Source organism: Condylostylus longicornis, unplaced genomic scaffold, assembly GCF_029603195.1.
Source record: "Condylostylus longicornis isolate FDR11 unplaced genomic scaffold, ASM2960319v2 ptg000084l, whole genome shotgun sequence".
Lineage (NCBI taxonomy): Eukaryota > Metazoa > Arthropoda > Insecta > Diptera > Dolichopodidae > Condylostylus > Condylostylus longicornis.
This window is the reverse complement of record NW_026578052.1, coordinates 9,524,843-9,539,777: the sequence shown is the minus strand read 5'-3', so window position 1 is coordinate 9,539,777 and position 14,935 is coordinate 9,524,843. Positions and strand designations below refer to the sequence as shown.

The following is a 14,935-nucleotide window of genomic DNA, read 5'->3' as shown; positions in this document are numbered from 1 at the left end:
ATAAATTATCGATTCGAAATGTTCGAAGAAGAAAAATTTTTCTAGTAAAGACGCAAAAAAATCTTCAAATAATTCTTTTTAGACTCCTGCTTCCCCTTCTGTTTCCGTTTTGCTTCTTTAATTCATCATTCCATCCATTTGACACAAAATCACTTTATTTATACCCGATTGAAAAAATTTTCACTTTACCATTGGTATTTTGCTTCGAGAATTGAAGGAAATTTGGTGAAAATTTTTCAAAAATATTTTTTTTGAATTTTCAATTTACAAAAATGCTTTTTAATTCTATTTTGTCTTTTTTTTAATTATTTTGAGGTTAAGAATAATGTCAAAAACTAGCTTCATTTGAAAAATTTACACATTTTCTATAAAATAAAAATATTTTTGTAGATTTTTGTATACTCGTAACAGAATTTTTTTATATAATAGAAAATATTTTTCAACATTTTACTTATAATTTTTCATTTTTTATTTTTGTATATAATTTTTCAATGTAATTCTCTGTGGGTATTAATCTGTTTCCAATGCTCTAGCTGACAATTGATTTCATATATAAATTGTATTTTCAATTATTTTTTTTTTTATTGTAAAAGTGAATATGATCGTTTGTATGTATGTAGACAATTTGAGGATAAAATGCAGTAAAATGAATTTAAACCAATGGTTTGCAATGTATAGCACGTTTCCTTTAAAATAATTATCAATTATTAAAATATTATTTCAATTACTGTCATCTTATGTCTTTCAATAGCACACTTTTAGAGCGACAACGAACGATTTGAAGAAATATGGTTTAGATGAGCGCTTCATTAGTTTAAAAATTTGAAAAACAAGAAATTCGAAAAATAGTTGTTAAGAAAATAAAAAATTTCAGGCACTATGATTTTAAGACTGGAACAGAATTAAAAATTTTCTACAAACAAAATAGGTTTGTTACAAAATTCTATCTGTGAATACAGTTTTTGCTTTCCAACATAAAGGTTGTAGAAGACTTTTGAAGACAAATGTACGGGCGATTTGAATGGAACTAAAAACCACAAATTCTTTTTTGGAAATATTCTAAATTTTGTAAGTGTTATTTCTGTTATTTAACAAATTGGTGAGACGAGAATTAACCGGCCATATTAAGTTGTCCAATATTTAAGATTTTAGTAGGTATACTCGATTCACATTATCTTACCATTTACCGTACCAAAAAGGAATGCACAGGCAGAAAGGAAGGTTGACACTTCCTGAAAGACAAAAGAGGAATTGGTGGAACATCGAATTAAAGGCGAATATTTGCTTACAATTTAAAACTCTCCGTAACAGGCTTCGTACAGCAGTCGTAAGCCTTGCGAAGCTTGAATATATAGCAGAAATATTTACTACCAAAAATAATTGCAGTTTCTCCAACAAGATTTTGTTTACTTTTATTCAACTTAAATGTTCCGGTATAACTTAAGTGTCATAAGCTTTCTAAATACAAACATTCTTATACTAGCATGTAGTTGCTTAGTATTCTACATGTATAAAATAATATAAAAATGTTAGGAAATTTAATTTTAAAAATTTGAATTTCAATAGAAAATTTATTGTTCTTCGAACTCAAAATTCCTGTTCACTATAACAATTTTTTACTATAACAAACTTTACATTCACAATATTTATATAGAGAAGTCTTAAAAATTGATCTCGTTCAATTTGATTGTTTGTGATCACTTAAAGTACACAAAATCATTTTAAAAGCAATCCAATTATTTAAAAAAAAATGAAGTATTAATAATCTTCTTTTTATTAAAAAAAAATTTTTTTAATATTAAAGTTTTTATGTTAAAGTAGTTTGGAAAATATTCTTAGACGTTCTAAAGAAAAACACAAAAAAAAAAATTTACGATGAAGTAATCGAAATTTTTTGAATATTTTTCTTTTGTTGTTTTTGTTTTCAGTTCAATTGTTTTCCAATATTTTAAAAAGAACATCTTTTTTCTTTTTCTCTCTTCCTTTAGGATTATTATTTTTTTTTTTTTTTGCTACTTTTCAATTTTTAAAAGGGACTTTTATTATTATTTGTTATTTGAATTTATTTTTTTTTTAGTCTACTTATGCAATACTTATTTCCTTTTTAAGAATTTTATTTATTGGAAAGCTATTAAGTTTTTATAAGAGTAAATAAAGAAAGAGAAAGAGAGAGAGAAAGAGGGCCAAATTGTACATAACATATTCGTTGAAATCGATTGTTCATGAGAATTTGATAAAGCCAAAAAAAAATTACAAATCGAAAATTTCAATTCACAATAATTTTTATTTTTTTTTGTGTATTATTCACAATTTCAATGTTTTATGAATATTTTTTAGTTTTATGAATTTTTTTTTTATTATTGTTTTTTCATTTCCACATCAATTTGTTAATTCAAAGAAAGAACTTTATTTTGAAGAGAGCAGTTTTTAGGTTTCTAAGTCAACTAGTACGTGTGTAGTATAGCGTATAAAATGAAATTAAGTGAGTTTTTGTTATTGAGAAATGCTTATTTTTATTTTGATTTATTTTTTTCATAAAGGTCCTTGATTAATTTACGGTTATTTGATTCAATTTTAAAATTTATGCGATTTTTTTCAAATAAAACAAAAATTTCTTTAAAAAAAATGGATATGGACATTAAATGCTCCAGAAACTCTCTCTTGAGTCTCAGATTTTGTTTTTTGAATTTATAATTTTGAATATTATAATTTTGAATTAGATTTATAAATTTATTGTAATTAAAAAAAAAATATTTTAAGCATTATAAAACGATCACAGATTACTTCAAAAGTTAAATATCTTGCTGTATAAGTACACGCTTCGGGGAGCCGCATCAAACTAATTTTACCTTACTTGAATATTTCGTTAGATATTGACCGGCAGACAGTATTTGTTAAATTTATAATAGGAGAGAGAAGTTTTGGGGTAACATTGCCGGCGTAATTTCGACTAATTTTCAAACCAGCATACGTAATTCAAATACAAAAATTTTATGCATAAATCTATGGATTTTTGACATGTCTCCAACTGACACATTTTTGTAAAATGAACGTAAAATAATCGAATCATAAGAGTAATTACATATTTTTTTAGGTACGAGTATAATGAAAATGTAGGTCTGTTGTTAGTTAACTCATTATATTTCATAATAGTAGAAAGGGTATACTATATCTTACACAAAACACCTAGCAAATTAAATTATTTCTATTCGCTTTTATTTATTTTGTTGTATGAATCCGAACAATAAAGCTTATCGCACATTAAACTTCATACTCAAATGTTTATTAGCATATGTACATATGTACGTTTGTATTTACATAAATATGTGAGAGATAAACAATATTAATTTCTTAATTATTTAGAAAAATGTTCTATTTTTTCTAATACACCAAATTTAATAATGTTTAATGAAAAAAATTTTGCTACCTAACAATCTTAATAATTATTTGCACACCTGATAACCATAGACAAAGCAAAATGATTATCAATAAAAGCCTTCCTTATGATGCAATAAAATTATTGATTACTGAAATCTTTTTAAAATTTTTGCAAATATAAGCAAAAAGAGAACAAAAAAAGAGAAATAGAAAAAAATTCTCATTCTTATTCTCATTGAAGGTAAGAAAAGTTCTTTTAGTTTGCAAAAGTTTTATAGCCTCGGTAGCGCAGTAGGTAGCGCGTAAGTCTCATAATCTTAAGGTCGTGAGTTCGATCCTCACCCGGGGCAAAATTTTTTTTTCCACTTTTTTTTTCTAATTTGTTATTTTTTTTATATTTGAAATAATTTTTTTTTAACCTTTAATTGTAAAAAAGTTCAAATTTTTAAGAAAAATTTGAAAAGTTCAAAAAAAAAAAAAGATTTTTATGAGTGCAAAAATTGTTAATTTTTTTGCTATTATATAGTTAACTGACGCATTAATGGTTAAATTAACTGAAATAGGTGACATAATTGACAGACGGCTCCTCATTCTCAATGATTTCGAATTTCGAATATTTTTATGAAAAAATTTCGGCAATATGGAAGCAAAATTTTTTGCTATACGGTTAATTATAATGCAATATGTGCTATGAAAATTGATTTTTTTTTATTAAGTTAAAAACACAGTTGTTTCAGTTGCTATTCGGGTTAATTTTCAGGTTCTCCAACTTTATGTTTTATATTATGCATTAATTCCGGCGAATTCCGGCGAATTGTTTCAACTCCTAGTAGTTTTGAGCAACATTTTTTGCATTTTAATCTTCTTTTAAATCTGTAACTATCAAAAACCAAGAAGACCTAAAATTTACAAAAAAAAATTATTATGTTTCAAAGAAAATAAGCAAGAAAATCTCATATGTGTGCAAATTATTGACGTACGAGCAAAGCTATAGACCACATTTTATTATTTTTATTATTAAATACAAAAAAAATTCTTCCTTAAGGATACAATCTATTTTTAATCGATTATATTGATAAGAGCTTCCCTATAAAGTTCAATTGAAAAACTTTAAATTTAACAAAAAAAAAAAATTGAAAATAAACAAGAGAAAAAAAAAATAAATCTGCAATATCTTTTTATATCCTTAAATATTTATTTTTTTTTTGTTATTTTTCTTTAATTTTTTTTTTTAATTTTCTCTCTATAAACATTCAATAACACAAATATACAAATTTATTAAAAATAGAATAAAAAAAAATATTTTAAATGAATAGTTTGCTTTCCTACTAAACTATCATGCACAAACTATACACACACGTGCATATACACACATTTAAACATGTAGGCACACAAATATTTTATTTTATTCAATTATCGTTATATTTTTCATTAATATTTTATCATACATACATAATACGAGTTAAGTTCAGTATTACACCCCAATAATTAAAACGTATAAGTGAAGAAAATCGTTTTTGAGAAAAATTACCAAAAATTGTTGACAATTGAAGAGTAAATGGACAAAGGGGTTAACTAACATTTTGACGAAAATCGAGTTGCTCGGATAGAACATTATTAGTTTTCAAATGTGATCTCTCTTAATAGAACTTAATAGAAGACGTCAGTGCACATAGGAGTTAAGTAAGAAAAAAATTAATATTTTTGCAATTTGTTAATGAAAAAAAATGTCAGAATGCAAGTGTAAGTTAACGCCTTTCTCCACTTCATATTAATATTGTTATGGTAATTTATATTTAAAATTCCAATCCAATTTTAGGATAAAATGGGTTAATTTCAAGATTTCCAAAAAAAATCTTTTATACAGTTCATTGTCTATCTCTGGAGATTTTAATAATCTTAACACCTAAAAAATTGAATTTTTTTGAGTTAATACATTCGTTAACCCAGTAATCAAATTTATCCTTTTTTAAAACAAAAAAAAAATGATAATGTATAAAGAATATACACTGATGTACAAAAAATTTGTTATATAAGCTCTCCTGTTTTTCTATACAGTCGTCTCTCTATTATAATAAAATCATTCGGGCAAGAATAACATGCAGACATAGGAAAATTGGCAATGTATTTGGATGTGCGTATCTATATATAGATTGATGTATGTATACTATTATGTAGTCATCGTGCAATTAAAATAAATTTGAAGGAAAAGGAAAGAATATAAAATGATTTCTCTTTTGTCCTTTTTTTCTTTTTTTTATTGTATGTATGTATGTATATATGCTTTCATTTCAACAATATGATAACAATAATATATTTTGAAGTCATTTTATAATCATCATTCCAGAGTTTAAGTATATAAACATACAATAAAAAATATGAAAACAATTGGAAAAAAAATGACTGCATTCAATTTTCAAAGTAAAAATTTTAAGAGTTTTATTTTGCAACATGCATTCACTTATACATACACGCATACACATATAAATTGTAGAGACACATAATGTTTAAATTTTTATAGATACAACCAGGATGTATGAACATTCTTATATGAAATATTATGAATTTTTCGAGTTTCTCTATTGGATTTTTTGCGTGCAGTACAGCTGATACAAGAAGGAAGGATTTGTTAAGTTGATAAAAAAAATCACAGTGAAACGTAAGAATTTTTAACTAAAATTCAAAATGTCAATTAACAGTGTCGTACTTCAATGTCAAAGTAATTGTATTTTAATTCAAAAATCATTGTTTACAAACGTTTAATACTCGTATAAGAATAACTGCATTCAATTCCAATTTTATTATGGTGGACTGTCATTTTTTACTTACAAGCTACATTTTTAGTTTAATTTTTTTCCCTTAGAGACCACTCTGTGATCAATATTATAGAGTAAAAATGAATATTTCTTTATTTATCACTCATTTAAATGACAAATGTCATTAGACAAAAAATTTTGACAGATTTACAAAATAATTTAATTCACAAATGAATTACAATTAAACTGGTCTTTTGCATATAGGATAAACATTATGACAGAATTTATCTACCGTGAATGGAGTTATAATTAAATTAATTATTTGACAGCCATTTGACAACTCAATTATTGAAAATTTAAATAAAATAAAAATTTCCTCTGAGAATAAATTTCTATATAATTTATTGCATATAATGTCTGATAAACTGTAAAATTCAAATATTTTGGCAAACAGGAATGAAAGCGATCGTATTAAAATATTTGCATGATTCACACGAACAAAAAAACCATGTTTAGAATTTAATTGGAAGTATTTTCAACACATCTCCCTACTTCCATTTAATAACAGAATTTACGCAATGACACAAGCATATTATGTAAACGATAGAAAACTTCATCGTTAGAAAAAGGATTCTGTTTAATAAAAAATGTATGGACTTCGATTGCTTCCATAATATTGCGAAAACAAAATGAAGAACGCGCCTTTATTATTTCTATTCCTGTATTAACATGTAAGAGGAGTTCATGTATGTATATATAAAAACAAATAATGTTGTTTTATGTGATTTCATACAAAAATGATGAGAAAGCTCTTAAAAAGGAACGCATAATTTAAGTACACAAAGGACGTACTCAAATGACACAAAATAAACCATGTTTGAAGTTCAAAAGGAAAGAAAAGAGGATATTAAAAATTTTAATGCCTTTTGTGAGAATTTAAAGAAGAGTACATAAGTATTTTGAGGAAATTATTGTAGGGATGGTAAATTTCTTGTGATTTTTTAAACATTTTTGCAAAAGCAATATAACGCGTTCCGATGTTTACAAAAGGAATGACAAAGGTTTTTTTATTTGGAATAAATCTTACTACTAGTTTCTACTAGATGTTTTAAATGGCCTTCACAGAAATGAATTTACTTGTCACCGGGTTGATCTCATTTTTTATAGTTTATTGTCTATAGTATGTTCAAGAATGTGAACGACAGGTGGAGTTTGTGGACACATCTATAGCGGCGTATTCATATGAGTATCCTCTTACAGTTTCATTGATATTTCCTAGATTAAGAATGTTTAAAGAGAATTTCCCTTTCGCTTAAGTGAATCGGGATGAGAATTCACAATTTATTTGAAACCGATACTGATTGGGACCGATTTTAAACTGTTGCAATCGTGTAGTGTTGGCTGATGTCACATTTATTCTTTACTTTGAAAAGGGTGACATCGACGCCTTGCCTTTCTTTAAAATATTTGGTTCAGAGAAATTTGCAAATCCTACTTTGACATAAGTACTAGTAAGGTTACTCGTACGAGGTTATGATTTAGTCAATTAATGTAGAATTGTAATGATTGATTTTGATCTTTAGGATATTTAACGAAAATTTCGGTGATTACATAAAAATTTTCAAAATATTCAAAAATTTCAAAATTAACAAAATTACGAAAACTATGCTAGTGGCACTATTTTCCACAAGTAAATTCGAATTTTATTAAACGTCCTTTAATATTTAATTGAATAAACAATTGCCCTAATTATGAGAAAGCGTATTTATCCATAAAATCCTCTATTTAATTAGAACAACTCAACTTATTTCTTATTCAACTCAAAAAAAAAGAAATCATGCAAATTGTATTAAAAATTTCTTACATCTTAAGATTTAACGCCTAAATTCAAGATTATAAAATATTCTCAATTCTATAAGATCGACATATTTCGATAAATTGTCTGCCTATTTTTTAAAGTGGGTTTGTAAGTACATTGTATACAACATTATAAATTATAAAAGAATATCAAAGAGATTTATTATATATTCAACTAGAGCAAAAATAATAAGAATTTTATTAAAACAGAAAACTGAACTATATAATTTCAGGTATGATGACTTGGGCATATTCTCAAATGGTAACCATAGCACTTATATAAATTGTTTTCATATCGGATAATATAAAAAATTCATGGTTTATTTTACAACAGACTAAACAAATTCATGACAAATTTATGACATTCTAAACATTATACTCGTATACGCACATACATACTTAACAATTATATAAAATTCAAAGAGCTAAAAAGTGAGTGTTATACCCTAAAGAAATAGAATGATTTTTTAAGAAAACAAACAGAAAACAGCAACATTATACAAGGAAATAATTTTCATTCTCGCAAAAGGTTCAACTAAATGGAAACATTCATTTCAATTATAAAAGAGCAAAATAAATGGGAGAAAGAAATCCTTTTCTTATTTTTTCGGTATATTTCATCTCTTCCAATTTGAAACGGGGTCCTTTAAGTAAACACAAAATCCATTTTATGCACAAAAAATCCTTTATCTCTAAGGATGAAAATTTTGTAAAATTCTCAAAATGATTTTTGCTAATAAAATGTTATGCGTTATGCATGTTTGTTGACACAATTACGTATGTAAATAATTTGTCGCAAAGTTATCATACTAGAATGCATACTTTTAGGCACAAAATATGCATGAATGTACATTTTCCTTCCATATATGATTTAAAAATTTTTAATGCTTCCATTTTTTTTTTCTTTAACTTATACAAATAATTTTCAACGAGTACTTCTTGTCTTTTCTTCTATGAGATCTTGTTGTTGAGAATGGTGCATGAATGTTCAGTTCACAAACATCCTATTTTCAAAAAAAAAAATTTAATAGGAAATGTCTTTTATTTTTTTCTCCATAAAAAAAAGCATTCTTAAGTGTCGTACCTTCAATAGCATTCTATTTTTGTTGTTTCAATAGAGAAATTGAGCAATTTTCGAGTTCGTTGTAAATAAATCTTTTTAAAATACATTGCATATCTTCAGGAGGCGTGTCGTAAAACTCGATTTCTAGGATCAAATATGCAAATTAGTAATTGAATATCCGATTTTTCACAATTTAATGTTTTTTTTTTTTTGCCTTGACCGAAAATCTATTTGCAGTCCTGTTTAGTTCTATTTTAAATCGAACAATGAGTAAAAGCCGGAGTTAAAGTCGGCGTTCGAATCGAAATCAACCTTTTTAAAATTTCGATATTTCAAAAGGCAAAAGTTGAAGCAGCACGCCTGCAGTCTATAAATTTTGAATTTTAAAGGAATCAAGTGGGACAAGAAAACATAACCCCCAGGCCGCCGCATCCATTCGCGATTTAATGTTGTCTACGCATACGCAGCCGCTCATAATATCTCTGTTTCAAGTATAAAGCTGAAGACATCTCCAAGGGAATTAGACGACAGTCCTCAAAATGGACTTAAAATGGGAATTCAAAAGACTATTATTAATGCCGAACTGTTATGTTCACAGTATATAAAGAAGAAATAAGAAAGTCGCCGGATTATATTGAACAGTAGGACGAACTTTTCCCCCTTCATCAAATTCAAAAAACTTTAATATTTTTCGTACTTTTCAGTGCAATTATAATTATGCCAAATTTGGCAAGTGAATTTTGTCAAAGCATTCCAAATAATTTTTTATTATAATTAATTTTTTCTTAGTGTATAACAAAGTTGTCACATAATTGAGTTTTTACATGAAAGAATTTGGTCACTAATTTTTATAACAAACGTATACGGATTTCAGGATGACATCAAAATGATTCGCATTTGATTTCTTTCAAGTTTTTTTCTTGCTATACAACATAGAAACTAGTTCACAAATCAGAAAGACCTAAGCGCTGCAATTTTTTTTTATATACTACTTTACCTATGTACATATGTGCCTAGTATAAATAGCAAATGAGATTTGTATGACTTATAAGATAAGAACCATACTATATTTTGCACCTGTATAAGGTATTAAATTTACTCACACACTTCTACACATATGCCTACACATATCTTAATTTGCGTTTGTATATATATATACTCGTATAAGAAAGCTTATAGTTTTTATTTTTCGCTTTATACTTTACAACTTTTGTTTTAGTGTTCTTGACACCATTTTTTTTTATTTTGCTGACAACTTTATGATGGTCGTTCGCCTTTTCTTCTCTTGTTATTTTTTTTATTTTCTTGCATTCTTAGATTCCTTTCTGTATGATTTTAACTATCACGTATATAAGTTTACGAACCATGCAATATTCAATGGAAAAAATTCTCATTACTATTGCATGTAACAATGTAAAGAAGCCAGAAAAATTTTCCTTTGCTTTCATTTTTCTTTCACATACATATATAGTTTGTGTTTTAAATAGTACAAGGATTACTTATAAAATTTTACTTGAATTTAACAATTTATAAAGAAAAACACAATATTTTCGACATAAACTATTTTTCTTGATTTCTGAAATAAAATCTAAATGGAATTAGTAAGTAAGAATTTTTGATTTGTACACATTTGTTTTTTTGATTTCATTCACACCATTTTAAGCACCGCTCATTCTAATATATTTTAATTTATGAGGGAGGAAATTGTGCTTTTCTGTATAGTGGAAAACATTGAATAATACTTAATCTACTTAATCTAATATAAGAATGAGGATCTTTAATTAAATAAATTGCTTGAGAGATAGAAAATTCAATTTAATATTTATTATGTATGTATTTTATTCATGGCTAATTTAAAGATTAATTTTATAGAAAAAAATTCTTATGGCGAGCTTAAAAAATGAGATGAAATCAAAAAGTCGCCTTGTTGAATTCAATCCTCTCAATAAGGGGCATAAAAGAAAGGAACTTTGAGTGAATCTTATTCAAGATTCCTGCTACAAACGTGTTTACGTTTGACAGAAAGGTTTTCCAAACCGTGCGGCATTTCGTTATAAAAATCTTTAGCGATTAATGCAGTTAAGCGACTCCAGATTTTGAAAACATGATTTGGTACCTTTAATCATCGCACGTATTTGTTCTGTAAAGTTTACTGGTGACTGGCATTAGCAGCTGATTAGGTCGTATAAGAATTTTTTATTTGTTTCTTTCAGTCTGAATCACATTAATTAGGAGAAAGTCAAAATATATGAAGTTAATAAAAGAATCTCGAGATGATTAACCGAATCCTTTATTAGAGGGAGAGTATCGTGATTCAAAAAATTTGTTGCAGATTTGACTCCTAAATTTCGTATTTCGTGGATAAGTTCATTTTTATTTAATTTCTCGAGTTCAAGAATGTGAATTTACAAGTTAAAAAGGTCAAAATTACAATCAATTCATAAGTAAATTTAAGTTTTTTTCTTATGACACGTTGATCTATTGCTTACAAAAAGGCGAGACTCCGCTTCTAAGAATTTTTTATAAAAGTGCATGTCTATATATTTGGGCAATATTTCAATACTTTTTATAATTTAATCTTTGACTTTTTTTTTTACGAAAATTTATGTAGTCGCAAAGAAAGAACGACAAACAAAATTCTTTTGTATTTTCTGAAAAGTCTTGAACTTTCAATACTTAAGAATAAACAGAAAAGGTAGAAAAAAAAATGATTTCATGCCATTGCCAATAAATTTAATGACAGTTTTAATAAAACTCTTAAAAGTCAAAGATTCTCTATATTTTTTTTTTGTCTCTTTTACTTTTGTTAAGAAGAGAAGAGACCTGTATATTTATTGTGTTTACCTCAGGATCAAAATATTACCAGACAAATTAAAATGTTTGTACTTTTATGGAACAAAAACGATAACTTTTAAAAAATATTCTTGAAAATAATAAAAAAAAATGAACTGTCGTAAGAAAAGAGAGCCATCTGGTTGTTGACTGAAGCAAAATTCCAATAGGATTACCATACTATAAAAATATAGTTTAATAACATTTTAACAAATTTTCTGACTACTTCAGTTTACTTTATTCAAAGTCCTCGCAGTTAAAATCTTTCCTACGCATAGCACAACTTTCATACAAAAATAAACGGTATGTATTGCAGAACTCTATTATATACAATTTTTCTCAAAATTCTTATTCAAAACCTGGAACCCTTAACATTCGGTTCCGTATAATGTTATCAAACATTATAGAAAGACATGTCTTTCAGCTCATGAAAACATTCATTAAATTTTAAACAAAAAAACTTGCTCGGCTTAAACAAAAAACACTTTGAATTAATTTTCGAACTAATCGGCTATCATCTTTACAGAACAAATGGAGCAATCGAAAAATTAATTTAAATTGCGAAAAAATATTCTTGCTGTACGACTATTTCGAATTAGTAATTTTCGAAATAATTCGAAAATAGTAGTTGTCTCAAATGGAAAGAAATAGAAAGCAATGGCATTTCAAAAAAGTGAGTGTTATTTTTTTCAATATCGATTTTACTTCTCATTTACCTACATTTTCCCATATTCTTGTGCTACTATGCAACACAAATTTTCTTTTTGATTATTCGGTAAGCTTTTTATAGTAAATTTTTAAGAGGTGTAACAGAAAGGTGTGAAAGTGTCAAAGATTTCTTATTATTTATTCGACAATGAGAAAAATTAAAAAAAAAAAAACTTTTCTTTGCTTGTTTTACACTTAACTTAGTAAGCAAGTAGACATATCGAGTATAAAAACGCTTAGGAAAATATCAATTTTCCGGAAATCAGATAATAAGTAAATAAATTTAGAAAAATGGACAAAAAAAGAGAATTACGATCAAAAATAAGAATTTTTTTTTGTTAGCGTTGGCTGTAAAATGAACTGTTGCCCTTTTTCAAAGGGTTGCAATTCCAAATTTTCACTAACTAAACATTTAATTGTTTGTAAGACAGCATTATTTAGTTGATAATGGTACGAGGATGAAATTTGCTACGATAATCTATAGGAAAGCTTCCAAAAACATATGCAAAACTATCGTTTAGGATAAGTTAAAAATGAAATTTCTAAGATAACATGGTAGATCCGCCATGTATGTAAAGTAAGCATATGCAATGAGCCCGGAAAACAAGCATGCAATTATTCTGCGAAATTTACAGTGGTTTATGATGTGAGGAGCTTTCTGAAACCGCAAGGGGCCCCGAACAAATCAGAACCGAACCTGAAAATAACGAAAGAAAGAAAAATTGACACATAGCTTTAATCTACGAAACTACTAAGCAAAAATGTTATTTAACATAAACGAACATACGCGAAGTATACATAATGGCACACGAACGTCATTACTTACTTATATTACTTGTACACTTAAAATCAAAATAGCCCAAAGAACTGTTTTTATAGTTTTTGAATACAAAATGGGGAATAGTTATAATTTTAGTGTGCCGCATAATATATGATCTAATTTTTGTTGAAAAATAAAAGAAACTTAAATTATAAATAGAAAATAATATAAACACATCCACAAACATACAACGAATGTAAATAATAATTATTTCAGGATATTACAATAATAATAATAAATGTCTGTTTGTAAAATTGTGAAGGACATTTCAAGGAAAATCATTCAATTTTCATTTTCCTTTAACTTTCTTTTATGTTATTATTCGTTTTTTCCATTATTTAATAGAAAAAATGAAAACAAGAACAGAAAAACAAAACACAATATGTAATTTTACTTTATTGCTTAATCATTTTATAACTCACGTATATCCTAAGTCAACTTTATAACTGATGAATCATAAAAAAAAAAATTAAAATAATGAAAGCAAAAATAAAAGCTGGCAAGTTTTTAGTTGCGATGGATAGGAAAAACTCAGCTAAACACATGAAAGAAGCCAAGGAGAAGGCGAAGGAGGGGAAAAAGCAAGTAAAGTTTATTTCTCTGTCAGAAAATTTTCTTTTTTGGCTGACAGAAATAAAAATAGAAGTAGAAAATTTAATAAAGTTAAAATTACGGGTATGAAATTTTCTTTAAAAGCATTTGTTTTTGTCAGAAATAGAAAAATATTTTAAAATAAGTCTAGATAGTTGGTAATCGGTATAGACATGACAATTTGACAGAATATCGCACTCAACTATAAAATTACTTAAGTTAGTGTACTATTGTTGATTCGTAATGTAATTACAATTAGCTGAATGATATTGTACATATTACGTTGTTCATAATAAGGTAGGATTTAAAAGCAAAAAACATTTGGTATATGTGATTATAGTTCTAGTAATTGACAAGGTACAATAGTATATTTTCAAAGATATACGTATGAGTAATAAATTCTACGGCAGTCCTTGAAATAATGGCAATGTAACACCAGCATGTGTATAGCACCTGGAATCTGCTGATAAAAATAACCAGTTCGATCTTTTGTTGACTGATAGTCAGGAACGCAGTGAGAAACAAATTTAAGAGCACCCCGCATCAACCCATTTAGGACACGAAAGAGCTTAACATATACAACAACCATTAAATAATCAGCGTAAGTGACCACTTTATAGTCTTCCCCCTTCATCAATACCAGTAATTGACTAATTACTAGATTTCAGAGAAGAGAAGAAAAATCGCTCAATGCATGAGCTGACAAAGCTAGCCTCAACTCTGCTTTACAAAATTTTTCCTATCAGGACACTCCGCTGTCAGCAGGTAACTTTGTATGACAGGTTCACTCGCAGAAGATCTTTCCATATCTAGATTTCAGCAGTTCAAGTTAAACTCATTAATCTAAAGTGTATGTGAAATATTTGACATACACCTTAGTAATAAGAGATTTACTCTCCATTTTTCCCTTTTTGCTCATTTTTTATGCAA

The 14,935-nt window shown here is 26.7% G+C and overlaps 1 protein-coding gene and 1 non-coding gene across 2 annotated transcripts in view; one reads left to right on the top strand and one right to left on the bottom strand.

The window, feature by feature from the left end:
- Positions 1–14,935, bottom strand: part of LOC129613485 (tyrosine-protein kinase Src64B) — a 204,662-nt gene that overhangs the window by 96,096 nt on the left and 93,631 nt on the right. The gene's annotated exons all lie outside the window — the stretch shown is intronic.
- Positions 3,656–3,728, top strand: Trnam-cau (transfer RNA methionine (anticodon CAU)). The gene has a single exon. It is a non-coding gene; the product is annotated as a tRNA-Met (tRNA).